At 36.0% G+C, this 22,506-nt stretch overlaps 1 long non-coding RNA gene across 1 annotated transcript; it reads right to left on the bottom strand.

The window, feature by feature from the left end:
- Positions 1-884: 884 nt before the first annotated feature.
- LOC109499746 lies at positions 885-21,530 on the bottom strand. The gene is made up of 4 exons (XR_006597924.1): positions 20,649-21,530; positions 18,387-18,533; positions 13,915-14,102; positions 885-1,109 (listed from the first exon to the last, which is right to left on the bottom strand). It is a non-coding gene; the product is annotated as an uncharacterized LOC109499746 (long non-coding RNA).
- Between the last annotated feature and the right edge of the window lie 976 nt (positions 21,531-22,506).

Below are 22,506 nucleotides of genomic sequence, written 5' to 3' on the forward strand. Positions count from 1 at the left end.
AAGGGAGCTATTTCTTTACTTTGTAGGAAGTTCCTATAATCAATAAGAAAACCACAAATGATATCAGCCAGTAATTGTCAAATGAAAGAAATAAAAATACCCAATTAAAAGGTAGAAAATGCCCTCATAACTAGTGAAAGAAATAATTTAAAAGCAACCTTTCTATATAAAAAATGAAGAAAGTATTTGTGATACACTCTTATCTTGGAAGCCCCCACTGAACATGACTGGCTATACTCATGCCCTTGTGGAGTCCTCTCCTCATTGACGCTGGCCTCAACCATATGACTTTCTTTGGCGAATGAGACATTAGCAAGAATGATACAAGCAAAGGTTTGATAAGGATTTGCATATTGGGACCACTCTTCTTGGAATACTCTTTCTTGGAGGTCATTTGCCATTCTGGAAACAAAATTGAGTTGGACCATTGAATGATTGGAGGCTGTATTGGGATCCTAAAGGATGAAAGGTCATCTTGGACATCCCATACTCTGCTGAGCTCCCAGATAAATAAAATCACATAAAGAATCTCAGCTATATCATGTAAAACAGAACCTCACAGTCAACCCGTGGAATTATGAGAAATGAATCATTCTTGTTTTAAGTCACTAAGATTCATGGTAATTTGTTACAAAGCAGTAGATAATTGATATAATTTTTTCCCATATCACCAAAATAAAATTAACAAAAAGGTAACCATACATCAAACTAAAAACTTTTGCAAAATACAGGAAATCACCAACAAAATTAAAATGCAACCTACTGAATGAATGCAAATATTTGCAAATCCAAAATATATTTAAAAAACTCATATGATAGTAAAAAAAAACAACTCAATTAAAACTGAGAAGATGATCTATATAGAAATTTTTTCAAAAACATACAGATAGACAACAGGTACATGAAAAGGTGCTCAGCACCACTAATCATTATGTAAATGCAAATTAAAACTACAGTGAAATACCCTTCACCCCTGTTAAAAGGCTATCATCCAGGTACCTGGGTGGCTCAGTTGGTTAAGCATCTGACACATGATCTCAGCTCAGGTCTTGATCTTGGGGGCTTGAGTTCAAGCCCCACACTGGGCTCCACGCTGGGCATAAAGCCTACTTAAAAAAAAAAAAAAAGGCTATCATCAAAAAGACAAGAAATAACAAGTGTTGGCAAGAATGAAAATGGGACCTTTATGCACTTTTGGGGGGAATATAAATATGTTCAGCCACTGTGGAAAATAGCATGGAGTTTCCTCAAAAAAATAAAAAAAAAAAAAACTCTTATATGATCCAGCAATCCCACTTCTGGGTATTTACCAGAAAGAAACAAAAACACAGGAACTCAAAAAGATATCTGCACCCCCATGTTCACTGTAGCATTATTTACAATATCCACAACATAGAAAAACCCAAGTGTCCACCAACAGATGAACAGATAAAGAAGTTATAATATATATAATATTACTCAGCCATAAGAAAAGAAAATCCTGGATGGACCTTGAGGGTATTAGGCTAAGTGAAATAAATCAAACAGAAAAAGATAAATACCATATGATTCCACTTATATATGGTACCTAAAAAACAAATAAAACAAAACAAAACAAGCTCATAGTTACAGAGAACATATTGATGGTTGTCTGGGTGGGGGGGGTGGGGGAAGGAGGAGGCAGTGGCAGTGGTGAGAAGATGAGTGAAAGGGGACAAAGGTACCAACTTTCAGTTATAAAATAAATAAGTTTTAAGGATGTAATTTACAGCATGGGGACTACAGTTGATACTGTATTGCATATTTCAAAGTTGCTAAAAGAGTATATCTTAAAAAGTCTCATAAGGAAAAAAAATTTGTAATTATGTATAGTGACAAATGTTAACTAGACTTATGTGGTGATCATTTTACAATATATACATACATTGATTCATTATGTTGTACACCTGACCAACTAACATGGTGTTAGTACACCAACTAACATAATGTTATATGTCAATTATATCTCAATAAAAAGTGATGATAATAATACAGTAATAGTATACTTTTTTCCCATATAATTTGCTTGCCTATGATTTCCTATTTTGAGTCTGATTCTTAAAACAATGTAAATATACTAATAGTTTAAAAGATGTCAAATATGTATCATTAGTGTTCTAAATGTGTGGTTTTCTTTTTTAATATATCAAGGGCACTAGAGAATAACTTGGTAGTATAACACTGTTAGGAAATTATTTGGCAATAAATTTCAACAATTTAAAAAATGTTCATTGAGCACCCTGAACTCCCTAACTTTACTTCTAGATATCTATTCAGAGGAAAAAACACTTGGTTACAAAAAAAAATTATAAATACGTTCATTGTATTATTATATATTGAGAAACAAAAACATCCATACCCACATGACTTTACTATTCAGTTATCCTCACTAACATCACTTTATTATTCCACTGTCTTCATCAACATGACTTAACTATTCTAAGAAATTCTTGGAAGATAAGAATTGGAAATATCTTTATTGTTCATTTCTGGGATGTCCTGCAAGCACATTTACAGAAACATCAGACTGTTCAACTTTTAAATAGGTGAGACCAAATAACTGTTTTCTCTTCCAGTCTCTAAAACTTTACCCTCAAAGTTTCACCTTGCCTATATTCTAATCAATCCTAAACTATCATATGATTCTTACCTTATCTTAGTCAAGCCCTTTTATTAAAGGATTCACTTTAAATCAGATCCCCAAAGGGCACCTCTTGATCTTGACTCAGGTCATGATCTCACGGTTTGTGGGTTCGAGCCCCACATTGGGCTCTGCACTGATGGCATGGAGCTTCTTGGGACTCTGTCACTCCTTCTCTCTCCCCACCCCCCTGCTTGTGCCCTCTCTCTCTCAAAATAAATAAATAAACTTAAAAAAAAAATCAGGTCCCCCCAAAGTCTTATAAATCTCCCAAACTGCTCTCATCTTTCTGAGATGCTAAGATTCTGTCAAGATAGTGGTCTCTTTCACTGAGTTAAGCAATAAATTCAAGTTTGCCTTATCACCAGATTATGTTGGTACTGCTTTGGGGGAGCTGGCATTCAACATGAATGCAAAAGATGAAATAATATTCATACTAAATATCTAATTAAAGGAAAGTTACTGTAGAGGTAGAAAACTTTTCCTTTTTTCCCTTCTATGGTTCTTTGGTCTAATAATTAAATTGTTGTCAAGATAGATTAACAGGAGAAAACAAACAAAATTATGTATATATGGGAACCCCATAAAAATATGAAAACTCAAAGGGCAACTAGGTAATTGAGGTTTATATAACATCCTGCAAAAGGAAAGGGGTAGACAATTGGGGATACAAAGGGAAGGATGGCCTTTCACAGCAAGGCAGAGGAGATGTTTAGAGAGCAAAGGTTGTCCTGTTATGCAGATAAGTTTCTTAGAGAAAAAGGTATCTGTGGAAATAGCTCTCTTAGTGGTACAGGACCCCTTTGCAATGTAAATTTAGGCAGTTGAGGGGGAGGTAAAAGCTTTTCCCTGAATCTGCTGGGTTTTGATTGCTGTTAGCTAAAATAATCCTCATATTTTGGGGAGGTAAATTCTGCTCCCCTTCAGTACTAAATAAAATGAGGTATTTCTATTTTCTAATTTTTTTTTACATTTACTTATTTTTGAGAGAGAGAGACAGAGTGCCAGTGGGGGAGAGGCACAGAGAAAGGAGGTCAGAGTATCTGAAGCGGGCTCCAGGCTCTGAGCTAATAGCTCAGAGCCTGATGCAGGGCTCGCACTCAGGAACCACAGGATCATGGCCTGAGCCAAAGTCGGACGCTTAATCCCAGGTACCCCAAATGAGTTATATCATTTTTAAAGAAATAGAGAAATATGGAATAAGTGGAAAATGCTTAGGTTATAAGTTAAACATAACAAAATTATATTTATAATATGATTCCAACTATGGGTTGTTTAGAAAGTAAGGAAGGAAAGAAGGAAGGAAGGAAGGAAGAAAGGAAGGAAGGAAGGAAGGAAGGAAGGAAGGAAGGAAGGGTGAGAGAGAAAGAGGAAGGAAAGGAGAGCGAGTGGGAGAGAGCAGAACAGCTCAGTGTTTCCCTTTGAGTGTTGAAATATAAATTTTTTCTGCATCTCTTATTTTCAAAATTCTTTAATGAAAAAAATTGTAATAATGAAAATATTTTGAAAAAAATGTTAAGAAATAATTTTTAAACAATATTAAACATATAAACAAGATATAATTATCTTTCCCAGCCTTGTATCCAAAGGATACAATCGTTATTATGGTATGTGAATGGGAGGGATGTAATTTGTGCAATGCTCTTTCTTCGGGCTATTGAAGCATACCAAGTTCCTCAGCAATCAAAATTAAAAGATACTGGTTAGAAGACCATTATCTAAGGAGAGACCCTAACTGGTAATTGAGGAAAATGATAGACTATTTAGTTCAGGCAGGTGCACTTCTATGAATATAAATAATCACATTACATATTCTAATATCAAGGTGGTTTCCATTTTCCTCATAAATAAAGGGGGCTCTCTTATTGTCCTGTATATGACAAGATTAAAATTATTAACATAGGGAATACATAGCTTATTTCTTTCTTTTTCCCCCAACTGCTTCCACAAATCTTTCAGGTACTGCCTACTTAATTAAGCTTTGTACTTCCTTCTTTAAGAATGGAAAAGGCCTGAAAAGAACCACTGTTCTCAGGGTACTGCGTGTTTCTGGGAACACGTGGCATGGTGATCTAAAAGTAGGAAGGAAAGTAACAGTCAGAGGCTGAAAACATTCTTTTAGAGTAGGAAGTGAGAGATTCCTAGGAATTTCAAAGCACTGAAAATAGGAGCGGACAACAAGAGATTTAATAAGTTTCCCTGAGCTAAGAAATTGGACCCCTTTAAACTTCTGAGAGAGACATGAATCAAGATTGGAATTTCCTTTGGAGCTGTGCTTTAAATGTAACCACTCCTACACTGAACCACATGGGTTTCCTATCGCTTCACTATTGTTATAAACATACATTAAATTCTGAATTAGTAAAGCAATGTCAGTGATTTTTTTTATTAGAATGCCTATCAAATATAGAAAGCAGAATTGAAAAGCAGCACTAGGGGTGCCTGGGTGGCTCCATCGGTTAAGTGTCCAGCTCTTGATTTTGGCTCAGGTCATGATCTCACAATTTGTGAGTTCAAGCCCCATGTCTGGCTCCACACTGACAGTGCAGAGAGACTGCCTGGGATCCTCTCTCTCTGCCCCTCCCTCACTCATGTTCTCTCTCAAAAACAAATAAATAAACTTTAAGGAAAAAAAAGAAAAAAAAAACACAAAATTTTTACCTAGCAAAGGGAACTCTGTACATGGTAGATAAAAGTGCAGTGGCTGGAAAAGGTATGTTTGATAGTGAAGACAGGCTCCTTCAACTGTATTCACCACAGTGTGGATGAAAAATCTCTCCAAATCACCAAACTCCCTTTACTCTGCTCTCATACTTATCAAACAACATTGTGTGATTTCTTGGTTACTTGGGCCCAGCAAAAGGACGCTAGATAACAGACACAAGTAATCCAGCTGATAGAAACACTAAAGTTTTAAAAATAAAGTGAACTTTTAGTATGCACGTATGTGCGTGCGCACACACACACACACACACACACACACACACACACACACACACTGGTCTATTATATGCTTGACTAGAGTAAACCAGTTATTTTGAGAGCTGTGATTACTGAAGTTCAAGAACTCTAGAGAAGAGAGACCACCACATCCTAGTCTGCAGTAATTTATCAGAATTTAGTGCTAGTCAGTATGGGCCAAACATTGCTACAGAGGTATTGAAGCAAAGTATCAGAAAGGAACAAATGTCTAATGCTGTTATGATCATCAAGAAATTACTGAATATTGATTTTAAATTCATAGATGTGGAATATATTAGTCAATAATAGTAACAGATCCCATTCACATGTTAGCAAATGGTAAGATTATTTCTTTAAAGAAATTTCATGTTTGGTGAGGTCATCCTGACGTCTCCCAACCAAAGCATATTCTTCACACATGGAAAGTTGATCATCTATTACTGTAATCAACCATAAATACATAAGAAAATGATCACAGTAACATTGATCACATTAACTATATTAGTAATAAACATCACACCAGTTACTATTAATAATCCAAACAGCCTTGTGTCTAAAGAATATTTGATGTTTGTTTATACATATGTATGTGCATTGTGAATCATCTTAGCACGTGACACATTTCAGCAGGGACTTAATCATATAAAGACTTTAGTTTCAAGCCATCTAACTTTGGTATTTCAAAATACCAAAAGGCTTTGATTTACTACTACAAGCGTACCTCATTTTACTGCCCTTCACCTTATTGCACTTCACAGCTACTTCAGTTTTTTTACAATTTGAAGGTTTATGGCAACCCCCCATTAAGCAAATCTATTGGCAATGTTCTTATGATAGCATTTGTTCACTTCATGTCTCTGTGTCACATTTCAGTAATTCTCACAACATTTTGAACTTTGTCATTATTATTATATTTGTTATGGTGATCTGTGATCCATTATCTTTGATGTTACTATTTTAATTGATGGCAAGCCACAAACTGCAACCATATAAGACAGTGAGCTTAATTGATAACTGTATGTTCTGACTGCCCTACCAATTGGCTGTTCCCCTATCTCTCTCCCTATCCTTGGGCCTCCCTATTCCCTGAGACACATATTGAAATTAGGTCAATTAATAACCCTACAATGGCCTCTAAGTGTTCAAGTGAAAGAAGAATCTCACATCTCTCACTTTATCAAAAGCTAGAAATGATTAAGCTTAGAGGGGAAGGCATGTCAAAAGCTAGGTCTCTTGTAAAAATTGGCCAAGTAGTAAATGCAAAGGAAAAAATTCTTGAAGGAAATTAAAAGTGCTATTCCAGTGAACAAATGAATGATAAGAAAGCAAAACAGCAATATGACTGCTTATTGACAATGTACCTGGCCACCCAAAAGCTTTAATGGAAAAGTACGGTGAGATTCATTTTGTTTTCATGCCTAACAAAACATCCACTCTGCAACCCATGGATCAAGGAGTCATTCCAACTCTCAAGTTTTATTATTTAAGAAATACATTTCTTAAGACTGTAGCTACCATTGACAGTAATTCCTCTGATGGATATGGGCAAAGTAAACTGAAAAACTTCTGGATAAGATTCACCATTCTAAGTGCCATTAAGAACCATTGTGGGGGCGCCTGGGTGGCGCTGTCGGTTAAGCGTCCAAATTCAGCCAGGTCACGATCTCGCGGTCTGTGAGTTCGAGCCCCGCGTCAGGCTCTGGGCTGATGGCTCGGAGCCTGGAGCCTGTTTCCGATTCTGTGTCTCCCTCTCTCTCTGCCCCTCCCCCGTTCATGCTCTGTCTCTCTCTGTCCCAAAAATAAATAAACGTTGAAAAAAAATAAAAAAAAAATAAAAAAAAAAAAGAACCATTGTGAATACATTGAAGGAGGTCAAAGTATCAACAGTAACAGGGGTTTGGAAGAAGTTGATTCCAATCCTCATGGATGACTTTGAGAGGTTAAAGACTTCAGTGGAGGAAGTAACTGTAGATGTGGCGGAAATAGCAAGAGAACTAGAATTTAATGTGGAGCCTGAGGATATGACTGAATTGCTGCAATCTCATGATCAAATTCAAATGGATGAGGAGTTACTTCATATGGATGAGCAAAGAAAGTAGATTCTTGAGATGGATGAAGGTTTGTCCAAAGAATTTAGAATATTACATAAACTTAGTTGATAAAGCAGCAGCAGGGTTTGAGAAGATTGACTCTAATTCTGAAAGAAATTCTACTGTGAGTAAAATGCTATCAAACAGCATTGCATGCTACAAAGAAAGTGTCCATGAAAGGAAAAGTTAATACATATGGCAAACTTTATTGATGTCTTATTTTAAGAAATCGTCACAGCTAACCCACTGTTCAACAATCAGCACCCTGATCATTCAGCAGCCATCAACATCAAGGCAAGACCCTCTACTAGCAAAAGATTGCAAGTAGCTCACTGAAAGCTCAGATGATGGTTAGCATTTTTTAGCAGTAATGTATTTTTAATTAAGGTATGTATATATTGTTTTAGACATAATGCTGTTGCACATTTAATGGACTATAGTATAAACATGACTTTTATATGTACTGGGAAACCAAAAATTTCATTTGATTTGCTTTATTGTAATGTTCACTTTACCATGGTGGTCTGGAACTAAAACCACAGTATCTCCAAGGTAAGCCTATATGTCATCTCTAATAGTCTGATATGGATAGAGGAAAGTTTCATAAGGGATTCTAGCATTTTTGTGTGTTCAAAGCTCATGAGTAGCACACATTAAGTAAGAAGTATGGCTGATTTAAAAAAAAAAACAACAAAGATTGAATTATAATAAATACAACGTAAACATAAATACAAATATACATACAAGACGGCAGACAAACAAGGTAGTTAGTATTTGAAGTCAGAATAATATGCATCATGTTTTAGAATTCCTCTGAATTTGTTTCATGGACATACCACATATTTAAAATAATTTTGTGGGGGCACCTTGATAGCTCACGTGGTTGAGCATCTGACTCTTGATTTCAGCTCAGGTCATGAACCCAGGGTCATGGGGTTGAGCCCTGTGTAGGGCTCCACGCTGAGCATGGAGCCTGCTTGAGATTCTCTCTCTCTCTTTTTCTCTCGCTCTCTCTGCTCCTCTGCCCCACTTGTGCTCTCTCTCTCAGTCTCTCTCTGTCTAAATAAATAAATAAATAAATAAATAAATAAATAAATAAAATTTTGTGATTAGGAGTTTAATTTTAGTGACTAAAGGTTAAAATTGCATTGAAAAGTTTAGAAATAGGGGCGCCTGGGTGGCGCAGTCGGTTAAGCGTCCGACTTCAGCCAGGTCACGATCTCGCGGTCCTGTGAGTTCGAGCCCCGCATCAGGCTCTGGGCTGATGGCTCAGAGCCTGGAGCCTGTTTCCGATTCTGTGTCTCCCTCTCTCTCTGCCCCTCCCCCGTTCATGCTCTGTCTCTCTCTCTGTCCCAAAAATAAATAAATAAACGTTGAAAAAAAATTAAAAAAAAAAAAAAAAAGAAAAGAAAAAAAAATTTTAAAAAGTTTAGAAATATCTGAAAAATATGACTACCTATTGAGTTGTTTGGGTCAGGCTGAGTAACAAAGGAAACGTGATCTAAGTAGCTGCATATTAGATATAAATCTCATCTTTATCAACAGCAAGCTTAAAAGTAAAGTGGGTATTTAGAGTCTACTGGTATCTTAATGCTAGAATCTTTGGTTCATCAATTCAGATGAAAAAACTACTTATTAAATATCTTCTATGTTCAAGACACTACACTATGGGATACATAAAGAAATCTTTAAAAATATTTCATGTCCTTGAGGAATGTACTATTTGATTTAAAATTGCAGCAATTTGGTGTCAGTTGAGTATATCTCCTTTGCTTTTATTAAACTTTCAGAATAAAAGCTGGATTTTATTTTTTTAAGTTTATTTATTTGTTTTGAGAGAGAGAGGGATAGAGAGCAAGTGGGGTAGGAGCAGAGAGAGAGAGAGAGAGAGAGAGAGAGAGAGAGAGAATTCCAAGCAGGCTCCATATTGCCAGTGCAAAGCCTGATGCGGGGCTTGAACTCACCAACCTGATCATGACCTGAGCCAAGATTACGAGTCAGATGCTTAATCAAACGAGCCATCCAGGTGCCCCTAAAAACTGGATTTTAAAATAGAATAGAATGTCTTTGCTTTAGCGTCCACTGTGTCAATAGTTGAGATTGTGACAATCAAAAAATATTAAAGATAACTATTCTTGGAGATATTGTTCTACATATGGTAAAACTGACATATGAGTTTTTTATTAAAATAGAGGTACATTAAAAATTTTTAATATAGACACAAATCTTTGGAATACAGTAAAAGCAGTACTAAGGGAAACTTAGAGCAATATAGGCTTATTTTTAAAAATAAGAAAAATCTTAAATAAACAATCTAACTTTACACCTAAAGGAACTAGAAGAAGAAGAACAAACAAAGCCCAAAGTTGGTAGAAGGAGGGAAATAATAAAGACTAAACCAGAAATAAATGAAATAGAGAGTAAAAAACAATAGAAGAGATCAATGAGGGGCACCTGGCTGGCTCAATTGGTAGGGCATGTGCTTCTTGATCTCAGAGCCATGAGTTCAAGCCCCACATTGGGCATGGAGCCTACTTTAAAAAATGAAATAAAATAAATATCAATGAAATCAAGAGCTGGTTCTTTGAAAAGATAAACAAAATTGGTAAACTTTTAGCCAGACTCATCAAGAAAAAAAGAGGGAACATAAAAAAAAAGCAGAAGTGAACAAAAAGGAGTAACAACTGACCACAGAAATACAAAGGTTAGACTACCATGAAATGAATAAATTCCTAGAGATATACAATCTTCCAAGACTGAATCAGGAAAATAGAAAATATCTGAACTGACCAATTACTAGTAATAAAATTTAATCAGGTACCAAGAAACTCCCAACAAACAAAAGTCGAGGACCAGATGTATTCACAGATGAATTCTACCAAATATTTAAAGAAAAGTTAATGCCTATTCTCCTCAAACTATTCCAAAACACACACACACACACAACCCACAAACAACAAAGACAAAAACAAAGAGGGAAAACTTCTAAACACAGTCTACAAGGCCAGCATTACCCCGATACCAAAACCAGACAAAAGCACTACAAAAAAGAAAACTATAGGCCAATATCTCTGGTGAACATAGATGCAAAAATCTGCAACAAAATATTAGCAAATCTCATTCAATAATACATTCATTACAAGGATTATTCACCATGATTAAGTGGGATTTTATGCAAGAACAGTTCAATATTCACAAATCAATCAATGTGATACATCCCATCAACAAAATGAAGGATAAAAATATATGATTATCTCAATAGATGCAGAATAAGCATTTAACAAAATTCCACACCCATGTATGATAAAAAACACTCAACAAAATGGATGTAGAGGATAAAAAATCTCAACATAATAAGGGGCATATATGACAAACTGATAGCTAACACCATACTCACTGGTGAAAAACTGAGAGCTTTTCCTCTAAGATCAGAAATAAGACAAAGATGTCCATTCTTACCACTAATATTCAACATAGTACCAGAAATCCTGGCCACAGCAATCAGACAACAAAAAGAAATGAAAGGCATCCAAATTGGTAAGGAAGAAGTTAAACTGTCACTATTTGCAGATCACATGATACTATATATAGAAAACCCTAAAGATTCCATGAAAAAACTCTAAGAACAAACAAATTCAGTAAAGTTGCAGAGTACAAAATTAATACACAGAAATTGATGGTGGTTTTTTTTTTAATTTTTTTTTCAACGTTTATTTATTTTTGGGACAGAGAGAGACAGAGCATGAATGGGGGAGGGGCAGAGAGAGAGGGAGACACAGAATCGGAAACAGGCTCCAGGCTCTGAGCTGTCAGCACAGAGCCCGACACGGGGCTCAAACTCACCGACCGCAAGATCGTGACCTGGCTGAAGTCGGACGTTTAACCGACTGCACCACCTAGGCGCCCCTTGATGGTGTTTTGATACACTAATAATGAAGTAGCAGAAAGAGAAATTAAGAAAACAATTCTATTTACAATGGCACCAAAAAGAATAAAAGAGAGGAATAAACTTAACCAAGGAGATGAAAGACCTGTATTCTGAAAAGTATAAAATACTGCTGAAAGAAACTGAAGACTACACAAGCTATACTTTACATAAATGTTGAATTGTTGTGTTGTACACCTGAAATTCCTATAATATTGCATGTCAACTACACTTCAATTATAAAAATCCATATAAGTGAAATCATATGGTCTTTGTCTTTCTCTATTTCTAGTCATTATTAGCATAACGCACGCTAGGTCTATTCATGTTGCAAATGGCAAGATCTCATTTTTTTTATGGCTGAGTAATATTTCATTATATATAACATATACCTAATATATATATATATATGTAATACATATTACATATATATATGTATCACATTCTGTATCCATTCTTCTATCAATGGACACTTATGTTGCTTCCATGTCTTGACTATTATAAATAGTACTGCAATGAACATAAGGGTGAAGATATCTTTTCGAGTTAGTGTTTTTTCATATTCTTTGGATAAATATCCAGAGTGGAATTGCTGGATCATGTATTTCTATTATTGATTTTTTGAGGAACCTCCATACTATTTTCCACAGTGGTCATGACATTTTACATTCCCACCAACAATGCACAAGTGTTCCTTTGCTTCCACATCCTTGACAACACTTTTTATTTGTTGTCTTTTTGGTGATAGCCTTTCTAATAAGGTTGAGGTGACATCTCATTATGCTATTGATTTGCATTTTCCTATTGATTAGTGATGTTGAGCGTATTTTCATGTGTCTGTTAGCCATCTGTATGTTTTTTTGTTTGCGTGTGTGTGTGCGCACGTGTGTGTGTGTGTGCGCGTGTGTGTGTGTTTTGAGAAATGTTTATTCAAGTCCTCTGCCCATTTTTAAAAAAAATTTATTTATTTCTGAGACAGAGAGAGACAGAGCATGAGTGGGGGAGGGGCAGAGAGAGAGGGAGACACAGAATCAGAAACAGGCTCCAGGCTCTGAGCTGTCAGCACAGAGCCTGACACGGAGCTCAAACTCACAAACCGTGAGATCATGACCTGAGCCGAAGTCAGTCGCTCAACTGACTGAGCCACCCAGGCGCCCTCTATGCACGTTTTTTAATTGGATTGTTTGGGTTGTTTTTATTGAGCTGTGTGAGTTCTTTATATATTTTGGATAGATAACCCTTATCAGTTATATCTTTTGCAAATATCTTCTTCCATTCAGCAAATTGCCTTTTTGTTTTGTTGATGGTTTTCTTCACTGTGCAAAAGCTTTTCAGTTTGATGTGGTCCCATTTTCTTATTTTTGCATTTGTTGCTCTTGCCTAGGAGGCAGATCCAAAAATATATATTGTTAAGGCCACTACCCAAGTGCTTATTGCCTGTTTTCTTCAATTTTTTATGGTTTCTGATCTGTTATTTAAATCTTTAATGTATTTTAAGTTTATTTTTGTATATGGTATAAAAAAGTAGTCCAGTTTCATTATTTTGCACGTAGATGTTCAGTTTTCTCAGCACCATTTATTGAAGAGACTGTCTTTTCCCCATTATATATTCTTGCTTCGTTTGTTGTAGATTAAATGACTATATAAGTGTCATTTTTTGGGACTATTATATTCCATTGATCTATGTGTCTATTTTTGCGCCAATACCATATTATCTTGATTACTACCACTTTATAGTATATCTTAAAATCTGGGATTGTGATACCTCCAGCTTTGTTTTTCTTTCTCAAGACTCTTTGGCTATCTGGGGTCTTTTGTGGTACCCTACAACTTTTGGGATTATTTACTCTAGTTCTGTGAAAAATGTTGTTGACCTTTTACGATGGATTATATTAAATCTGTAGATTGCTTTGGTAGCATGGACATTTTAAAACATTAATTCTTCCAATCCATGAGCAAGGTATATCTTTCTACTTATTTGTGCCATCTTCAATTTCTTTTACCAATGTCTTACAGTTTTCAGAGCATAGGTTTTACACCTCTGTGATTAAATTTATTCTTCAGTGCTTTATTCTTTTTGGAAATGTTGTCTCAATTTCTATTTCTGATACTTTATTATTAGTACATAGAAATGCAACCATTTCTATATATTAATTTTGTACCTTGCAACTTAACTCAATTCATTTATTAATTCTTAAGCTTTTTTGTGGAGTCCTTAGGGTGTTCCATATATAGTATCATGTCATCTACAAATAGTGACAGTTTAACTTCGTCCTTACCAATTTGGATGCCTTTCATTTCTTTTTGTTGTCTGATTGCTGTGGCGAAGGCTTCCAGTACTATGTTGAATAAAAGTGCATATTAGTAGTGAGAATGCATGTACTCTCCAGTACTCTTTGCTCACAGTTATGTCCCGGGTCTGCCACTGGGGAGAAGCCAAGTCCATGTTCAAGGGCTGATCCTATTACTCAAGAGAAAAAAAAAATTTTGCATCACAGTGCACTATTCCATACTAAAATTTCAGTCCAGTAGGTTTGGCTATACAAACCACCAAACCTATAAATATATCCAGACTCAAGAAGATAAAAAGTACATAAATTATAAAATACTTTAGCAAATATTTATTGAATATCTACTAAATGTTCAACACCATGCCAGATGCTGGAAAATGACAAATTTATTTTTGTATCTAATTTCTACATTTGGTTTGATTTCTCTGCCAGAGGTATACATATATACCCATTTTGAGGAGAGGTAGATTCCTATAATGTTTTATTTAAATGGGTCAACTATCTCAACAACATTAGAGAATTTATTTAATCAAGTAGGCCAGGATTCTTTTTCTCCCATTATGGTATTGCAGAAGAGTTTACATTATCACAGCAATTAAAAAAAAAAAAAGTCTTAGGAATGTTAGCCCGCATATTCTTAGTTGATTTACAGACCCTCATATTCCAGATAGTTTCTAAATCCATACTAAATGCTGCCTAACCTATATACATGACTTAAAGCAAATAGATCAGGTACTTAAAATTGTTTTCAAGTAGGCTAATTTAGTCATCACAGTAGGTAATAAGGAAATTGCATCAACTTCCTATTCCTCTATTCTTTCATGCCTGGCCTCAGGATAGACTCTCACCCAGTCCAAATTGTCTCCCCTTCAGGTTAGATATGACTGGTTACTGACATGGTGTTAATGGCTCCCTAGGACCATGGCTTGTTGGAAGTCATGCACAAAGTCCCCTCTGGGAAAAGGGACTGGAGGAGTAAGGTAGGGGCTCAGCACCAGTGTTTGCAGCTTTAGTTCTGATTTTACATAATGCTCCCTAGCCTATTCCTGTCTATCAGAAATGGGACTTGACCTACAGTGTCCAGTTTATTACATAAGAGGCAAGGGCCTTTGCACAGTGAAGACCCATTCATAGAACCAAATACCTAAATGGTTTATCTTGCTTAGGATTACAAAGTAAAGTAATATGTAGAAAATAAAATACTTTCATGGGCATAAAATGCTGACAATACAAAATGTTTTCTAATTCACTATATATTCTGATTTAAAACATTACTAAAGTATGACTTTTTCCCAAGAGGAAATAATCATAAACATTTTTTAAGTAATTCCTCATTAAAGGCCTGATATCTCTGGGGCACCTAGGTGGCTCAGTCGGTTAAGCCCAACTCTTGATTTTGGCTCAGGTCATGCTCTCATGGTTCATGAGATCGAGCCCTGCTTGGGATTCTCTCTCCCTCTCTCGCTCTGCTGCTCCCCCCCTCTCAAAATAAATAAACTTTAAAGTCCTGACATCTCCTTCCATCTCCCCAAATGAGATGATTTCATAAGAACCTAAATCTGCGGGGCACCTGGGTGGTTCAGTTGGTTGGGCATCTGACTTTGGCTCAGGTCATGATCTCATGGTTTGTGAGTTCAGGCTCCATGTCGGGTTCTGTACTGACAGAGCCTGCTTTGAATTCTGTGTGTGTCTCTCTCTCTGCCTCTCCCCACTCATGCTCTGTATCTCTCTCCTTCAGATATAAATGAACCTTAAAAACATTTAAAAAAAAAGAACCTAAATCTCCAATTTATCACATTATGGATATTTGCTGGCATGTATTCTTAATAATATTATACTGTTTGCTCTTCTAATACATTCAAACCAAGGTCGTAGTACATGCCTGTATTATAGGTTTAATGTAGTCACCCGTGTAAACTATACCTTTAATAAACCAAGCTTTGTAATATTATGTTTTCATGTGTATATAATATAATATTAAGACAAATCTAAATTTTTCATAATTATTTTCTAGGTAAAGATATCATATGACTTAATTCAGGATAGCTTTTGATTTTTAGGTAGAGCCATAAGAAAGTGCCAACACCTAACCAATTATTTTTAAGTTTTTAAATTTGAGAGAGAGAGAAACAGAATGCACAAGTGGAGGAGAAGCAGAGAGAGAAGGAGAGACAGAGACAGAGAGAGAATTCCAAGCAGGCTCTGCACAGTCAGTGCACAGCCTGATGTGGGGTTCAAATTCACAAACCATGAGATCATGACCTGAGCCAGACGCTTAACCGACTGAGCCACCCGGTGCCCCAACATCTGACCATTTTTTACTTAAAAAAATCCAGCAACTCCATTTGATTCCACCTAATTCCATGCTGGTTTCAAGACTAATGTATACAAACCAAATACTAGAAATAGAAAATAAAGGAATCAACTGTGATAATCTGGAACTGTCATAATTGATACATAAAATAGTCTTCCCACCTCCAAGATTATTGAATTTGTATTGTTTTCATACCTAAAATTTTAAACACTTTAAGGATGGGAAAAGGCCTGACAGATGAGGATAAATATACAAACTGGGAAAGTCCACAATGACCATATTTTTGTTTCAAGAAACAACATTTTAAAAAATGGTTAGAGGGGCGCCTGGGTGGCGCAGTCGGTTAAGCGTCCGGCTTCAGCCAGGTCACGATCTCGCGGTCCGTGAGTTCGAGCCCCGCGTCGGGCTCTGGGCTGATGGCTCAGAGCCTGGAGCCTGTTTCCGATTCTGTGTCTCCCTCTCTCTCTGCCCCTCCCCCGTTCATGCTCTGTCTCTCTCTGTCCCAAAAATAAATAAACGTTGAAAAAAAAAAAAGTTTAAAAAAAAATGGTTAGATAATACTGTTAAACTTCTTTTAATGTCTATTTATTTTTGAGAGACAGAGAGAGAGAGAGAGAGAGAGAGAGAGTAAGTGAAGAGCAGAGAGAGAGGGAGACAGAGGATTTGAAGTGGGCTCTGTGCTGTGAGATGGGGGACTTGAAATCAAGAACTGTGAGATCATGACCTGAGCTGAAGTCGAACTCTTAGCCAACTGAGTCACCCAGGTGCCCCAATACTGTTAAACTTTGAAGGTTCAAGAAATATCTAAAAAACATGGCTTTATTAGCTTAAAATTATTTGAAAATACTGAAAAACACTAATAAAGTAAGTTACCTATAATCCAAAACCTATAAAATTCCATAACAAAGAAGACAAAGTCCTCTACATCAATCCTCTAACCCCTTTCCTCTGAAATACCCTGTGCTACACAGATTATTATATATATTCATAAATTTATTTTTATGAAAAGGAAATTGAACTATAATTTGCTTTTTCTTTTTAATTAATAATAGCTACTTTCCTGATCAGTACAAACAGATCTATTTCATGGGTTTAAATAGCTGCAAAGCATTTCATTAAATGAATGCTCCATGATGTATATGATCATTTCTTTATCCTTGTAATATATCTTTCAGTACTTATTATGTCTGTGTGATTGGTAAAAATCACTGTGCCCCTTTACACTAGGGTGGTGGGCAAAGGTTTGGTAAACTTTGAAATCATCAAAGCATTTTCTTAAAAAATATAACTTAGAAAATAGCCTACATCTGTTTTATACTGTGTTCTTGATGAATAAAAGAATCAGAGAAAGAAAAGCAGTAGGAAACACACACACACACACACACACACACACACACACACACACACAGATGTTTAGACTGAGAAAGAGAAAGTGATTAGGTCATGTGTTTATAATGAGAGAATACTAAGAAAATGAATGAGGAAGCTACTTATAAAATGATATTTTTAACTTCATAAGGTGAAGGTGTTTAAATTTCAAACTCTGAGTGCAAGCTAACCCTTACTTTTTTGGTGCTTTAAGGATTTAAGTTTGTTGACTTGTTCAGCAGTTTAAATTGCAAAGTGAAGTTAATGAAAAATGAAAAATCCCGAACAACCTTAGTTGGAAGTTAGCATTACAGCACAGCACTTTCAGAAAGTTATGTTGCAAGCCATTACTATATTCCTTTTGCTGTTACTAACTGGAGATAAGAACTGAGGAATAGGGGCACCTGGGTGGCTCAGTCAGTTGAGCGTTCAACTTCAGCTCAGGTCATGACCTCAGGGTCCAAGAGTTTGAGCCCCGTGTCGGGCTCTGTGCTGACAGCTCAGAGCCTGGAGCCCACTTCGGATTCTGTGTCTCCCTCTCTCTCTCTGCCCCTCTGCCACTCGTGCTCTGTCTGTCTCTCTCAAAAACTAAATAAACATAAAAAAAAATTTTTTTTTAAAGAACTGAGGAATAAAGAGCCGGAAAGAAGGCCATCAGCAAACTTTAATAAACAGGGCAAATACAACAGTGAAGGTCTAGATAAATACACTTCTCTACCATTTTTATACATTATTTCATGTTTAAGATTTTGCCTCTAGGCCAATGATTATATTTTACCTTTGAGATCACTGCCATATGATAATGAAAATAGGGGAGCATGAACGTTGGAGTCTAAATAGATGTGGGCTCAAGTTCCAGCTTTAGACTTTCCTAGCTGAGTCATCTTGGGAAAGTTTTCAAACTTTTGGGTCTCAGTTTCCACTTCTAAAACAAAAATAACGATAGATGTTTTTGTTACTATGTGTCAAGAAATGCTGGTTAGGAGATGTAGATAATATACCTAGCAAATCATATTGAGAGCACTGCCTTTGCGTAAACGAAACATTTAGATACATACATTACTCCAAGCACTGGTTCCTAAAGTGTGGTTGTCAGATCAGCACACCCCCATCACCTTTGAGCTTATTAGAAATGCAAATTCATGGCCCCCACGGTGACCTATGAATTAGATGGTTTGAGATGGGGCCCAGGAAACTGTTTTACAAGCTGTCCAGTTGATTTTTATGCATGTTAAAGTGTAAGCACCACTGCCTCAGAGTTCAGCTAGATATGATTTTCATGTGATAATTTCCAGTAATGAACATGAAAGGATCCAGCAGTCATCTACACAGCTGACATCCATTAGGCACAGGAAGCACAGTGCCTGTGGCCTATGACACTTTCAAAGCCTTGTGAAAAATGTTTTAATGTTCTTTTAAAATGAGAAGAAAGAATTAACATCATGATAACAAATATATAACAATCCAGCCTAGATTATCTCTTTAGACCAAAGCAGTTACGGGGAAAAAAAAACTAACCTTAAACATTTTAATTGAAAATATAGTTTTAGGGTGCCTAAGTGGCTCAGTTGGTGGAGACTCTGACTCTTGATTTCTGCTCAGGTTATGATCTCATAATTCATGGGATCAAGACCCACATTGGGCTCTGTGCTATTAGCACAGGGCCTGCTTGGGACTCTCTCTCTCCCCCTATTTCTCTCAGCCCCTCCCCCCTCAAATAAATAAATAAACTTAAAATTTTTTAAAAACATAGCTTCATATATAGTACTATAAACCTAGCTTAAAATTTTTTTAACGTGATTCTTGTGGAAGGGACCCACGAAAGCAAAAGTGCCAAGGGTCTAGGAAAGTCACTTGAAAACTTCACTGTCCATTTATAAATGTTGACGCTAAAGATATCTGGTAGGAACCATTACAAGAAATTTGTGTTATTCTAAGGATATATTTATTGACACTTAAAAAAAAATATTAGTTTCAGCTTCACTTAATCAAGCCATGAAGCATGGTAGGATTATACAAGAGCAAAAATAAGACAATCAACAAGTTGAAAGTGAAGTGGAATATTATATTGTAGAAATTATGTTAAAAACAGAAACTTGCATCCTTATAACAGAAAATTATACATGACTTTCATTTCATTATATTCATTTTATCTGACACAAATGCACTTAGACCTTCAAAAACTATCAACCAGACATAATTTTCAGAACCTGCTATTGTCTTCTGAAACTTATATTTAGTCAAGGACTAACTATATGCTGTGCTTTTTTTAATGTTTACTTATTTTTGAAAGAGAGAGAGTGTGTGAGCAAATGAGGGGCAGAGAGAGAAGGTGACAGAGGATCCGAAGGAGCTCTGCACTGACAGCAAAGAGCCTGACTTGGGCTCCAACTCATGAACCGTAAGATCATGACTTGAGCCAAAGTTGGAGGCTTAACCAACTGAGCTACTCAGGCACCCCTATGCTGTAGTTTTAAGTATAGTGTTTAAAAGAACAAGATTGATAATTGCGTTTTCAAAGAAATATATGTATTTAAACTGGATTATTTTATTAATAATTATTAAGCTCTACCAGCATAAAATATGAATCAGTTTATTCAAATACAGTTGACCCTTGAACAAGTCAGGGGTCCTTGGTCCCAAGGCACCAATCCCTCATGCAATAAGAAATCTGCATATAACTTTTAATTCCCCTAAAACTTATCTGTTGACCTAAGTCTTGCTGACAGCATTGTCAATTAACACATATTTTGTATGTTATATGTATTACATACAATATTCTTATAATAAAATAAGCCAGAGACAAGGAAATGTTATTTATAAATCATAAAGAAGAGAAAATACATTTACAGTTCTATGTATTGAAAAAATTCCATGCATAAGTGGAAGCATGCAATTCAAACCCATGTTGGTCAAGGGTCAACTATAGTTTTATACGAAGAATTTTAAATCTGGCTAAAATGGAGGATACAACTGTGATACAAAAGAAGATTTTGTAGCCAAATACAGAGAGGAAGCTTTGTTATTATGTATCTATTACCAACACAAGTCCTCCTTCAGTCAGTTCCTGGCCTCCTGGAAAGAGCTCAAGTTGCTTCATCATTGTAATCTTCAAACCCAGGCTCCAGGTTCACATCTGGATTGCTGATCCTTTTTAGGGCATTTATCATAGCTTTTTACCACAATGTTACTTTGGGCAAAGACATTTTCTGGACTTCTGAGAAGACTGAATTAGATGGTAACTAAGGAATCCAGGTTCTAGAATTCTACAATTCTGAATTTTCCTTGACAAAGATTATTTTAAATATGTTGTTTTATTCAGCAGATATGTATTAACCTACTGGTGCAAGTCCCTATTTAGACAAAAAATGCATTGCAGATGGAGGATAAAACGTGTCCAAAGTCTTTAAAGTAGAAAAGAAGATGAAGCATTTGTGGAACTGAAAGAAGAACAAAATGGCTGGAACTTAACTGAGAAGGTGAAAATGCTGTTAAAGATGAGGCTGGTGAAGTAGGTAGGGAGGGCCCAGTAGATCAATTAAGGATTTAGGAGTTTATCCTAAGAGCAACAGGAAACCTTTGAATGGTTTTAGTGGGAAGGTGCTTTGATCTGATTTTTTAATTTTTTAAGATCATTATAGCTTTTGTGTGAGAAATGGATTAGAGGGTGGGCAGAGAGACCATGGAATGGCCTGTTTGAAGCTGTTATTACAGTAGTATGGCTGAGCCACCCTGGCTAAGACTAGGATGGGCTCATTGGAATTGGAAAAAATGTGAATAGATTCAAGATATATTCAAGGACATGGGGTGCCTGGGTGGCTCAGTCGGTTAAGTGTCCAGCTCTTGGTTTTGGCTCAGGTCATGATCTCATGGTTTTGTGGGTTCGAGCTGCACGTCAGGCTTCGTACTGGCAGTGCTGAGCCTGCTTGGGATTCTCTCTCTCTCCCGCTCTCTGTCCCTCCCCCCACTTGCGCTGTCTGTCTCTCTCAAAATAAACAAATAAACTTAAAAAAATAAGCTAAAGATATATTCAAGGATGTAGATTTAATTAAAAAAAGCAAGTAAAAGATGATTCCTAGGTTTCTAGTTTGTGAAACTGGGTGGATGCCAATACTATGTACTGAGTAAAGAATCTCGGCAGAAGAGTAGCTTTGGAGAGGGTCTCATGATGCTCTTGGATCCTCCAAAAGATCCTGTCATCAGTCTCCACCCTGTTTTCCTCTGAATTCTGTTTGCATAGGATGATTGTGTTGCCTTGCAGATATGGGTCCTTTGGTCAATACCACTGACCATTGTGGTTGGAGATGGGATGTTTGCATTGTTGAGTATGGAAGACCAGGTTTAGAATTTAAACTTGGTACTGGATGACCAGACTAAGTAAGTAAAATGCTATTAGAAAAGAGAGGGCTTTAGAATTAGAATTAAAATTTTGGGTGGCAGATCTCTGCTTTGTTTTTCCTTTTTTCCCAAAAATTTTTTAATGGAATAATTAGAAAAATAAAGTAGCTTTTTTTATCTACTGTAATTACACATCCATTCAAGCTTTAGTCTAACTTTTCTATTTATCTTTTATGCCAGAATTAAATTGTGTTAAATATGACAGGTTAGCTTACATCTTAATAGAATTTGCTAAATTTAAGCAATAAAGACAAGCTAAACTTGTAATAAAAATTGATTGTATAATTCAGAGAATTGGTTTTGTAATTCTAACATTTTGTATTTCTACCATTCAAAAGTATTCTTAGTAACACCCCTGGGTATCATTCAAAATGTACATATAAAAAAAGGCTACATTTGTAAATATATTAAACATATACATATATATATATGCATATATACTAAATATAGCTATATTTCAGGGACATATCCTCAATCTGACTTTTTCTAGGCCGGAATAC

This window comes from Felis catus, chromosome B2, assembly GCF_018350175.1.
Source record: "Felis catus isolate Fca126 chromosome B2, F.catus_Fca126_mat1.0, whole genome shotgun sequence".
Taxonomy (NCBI): Eukaryota; Metazoa; Chordata; class Mammalia; order Carnivora; family Felidae; genus Felis; species Felis catus.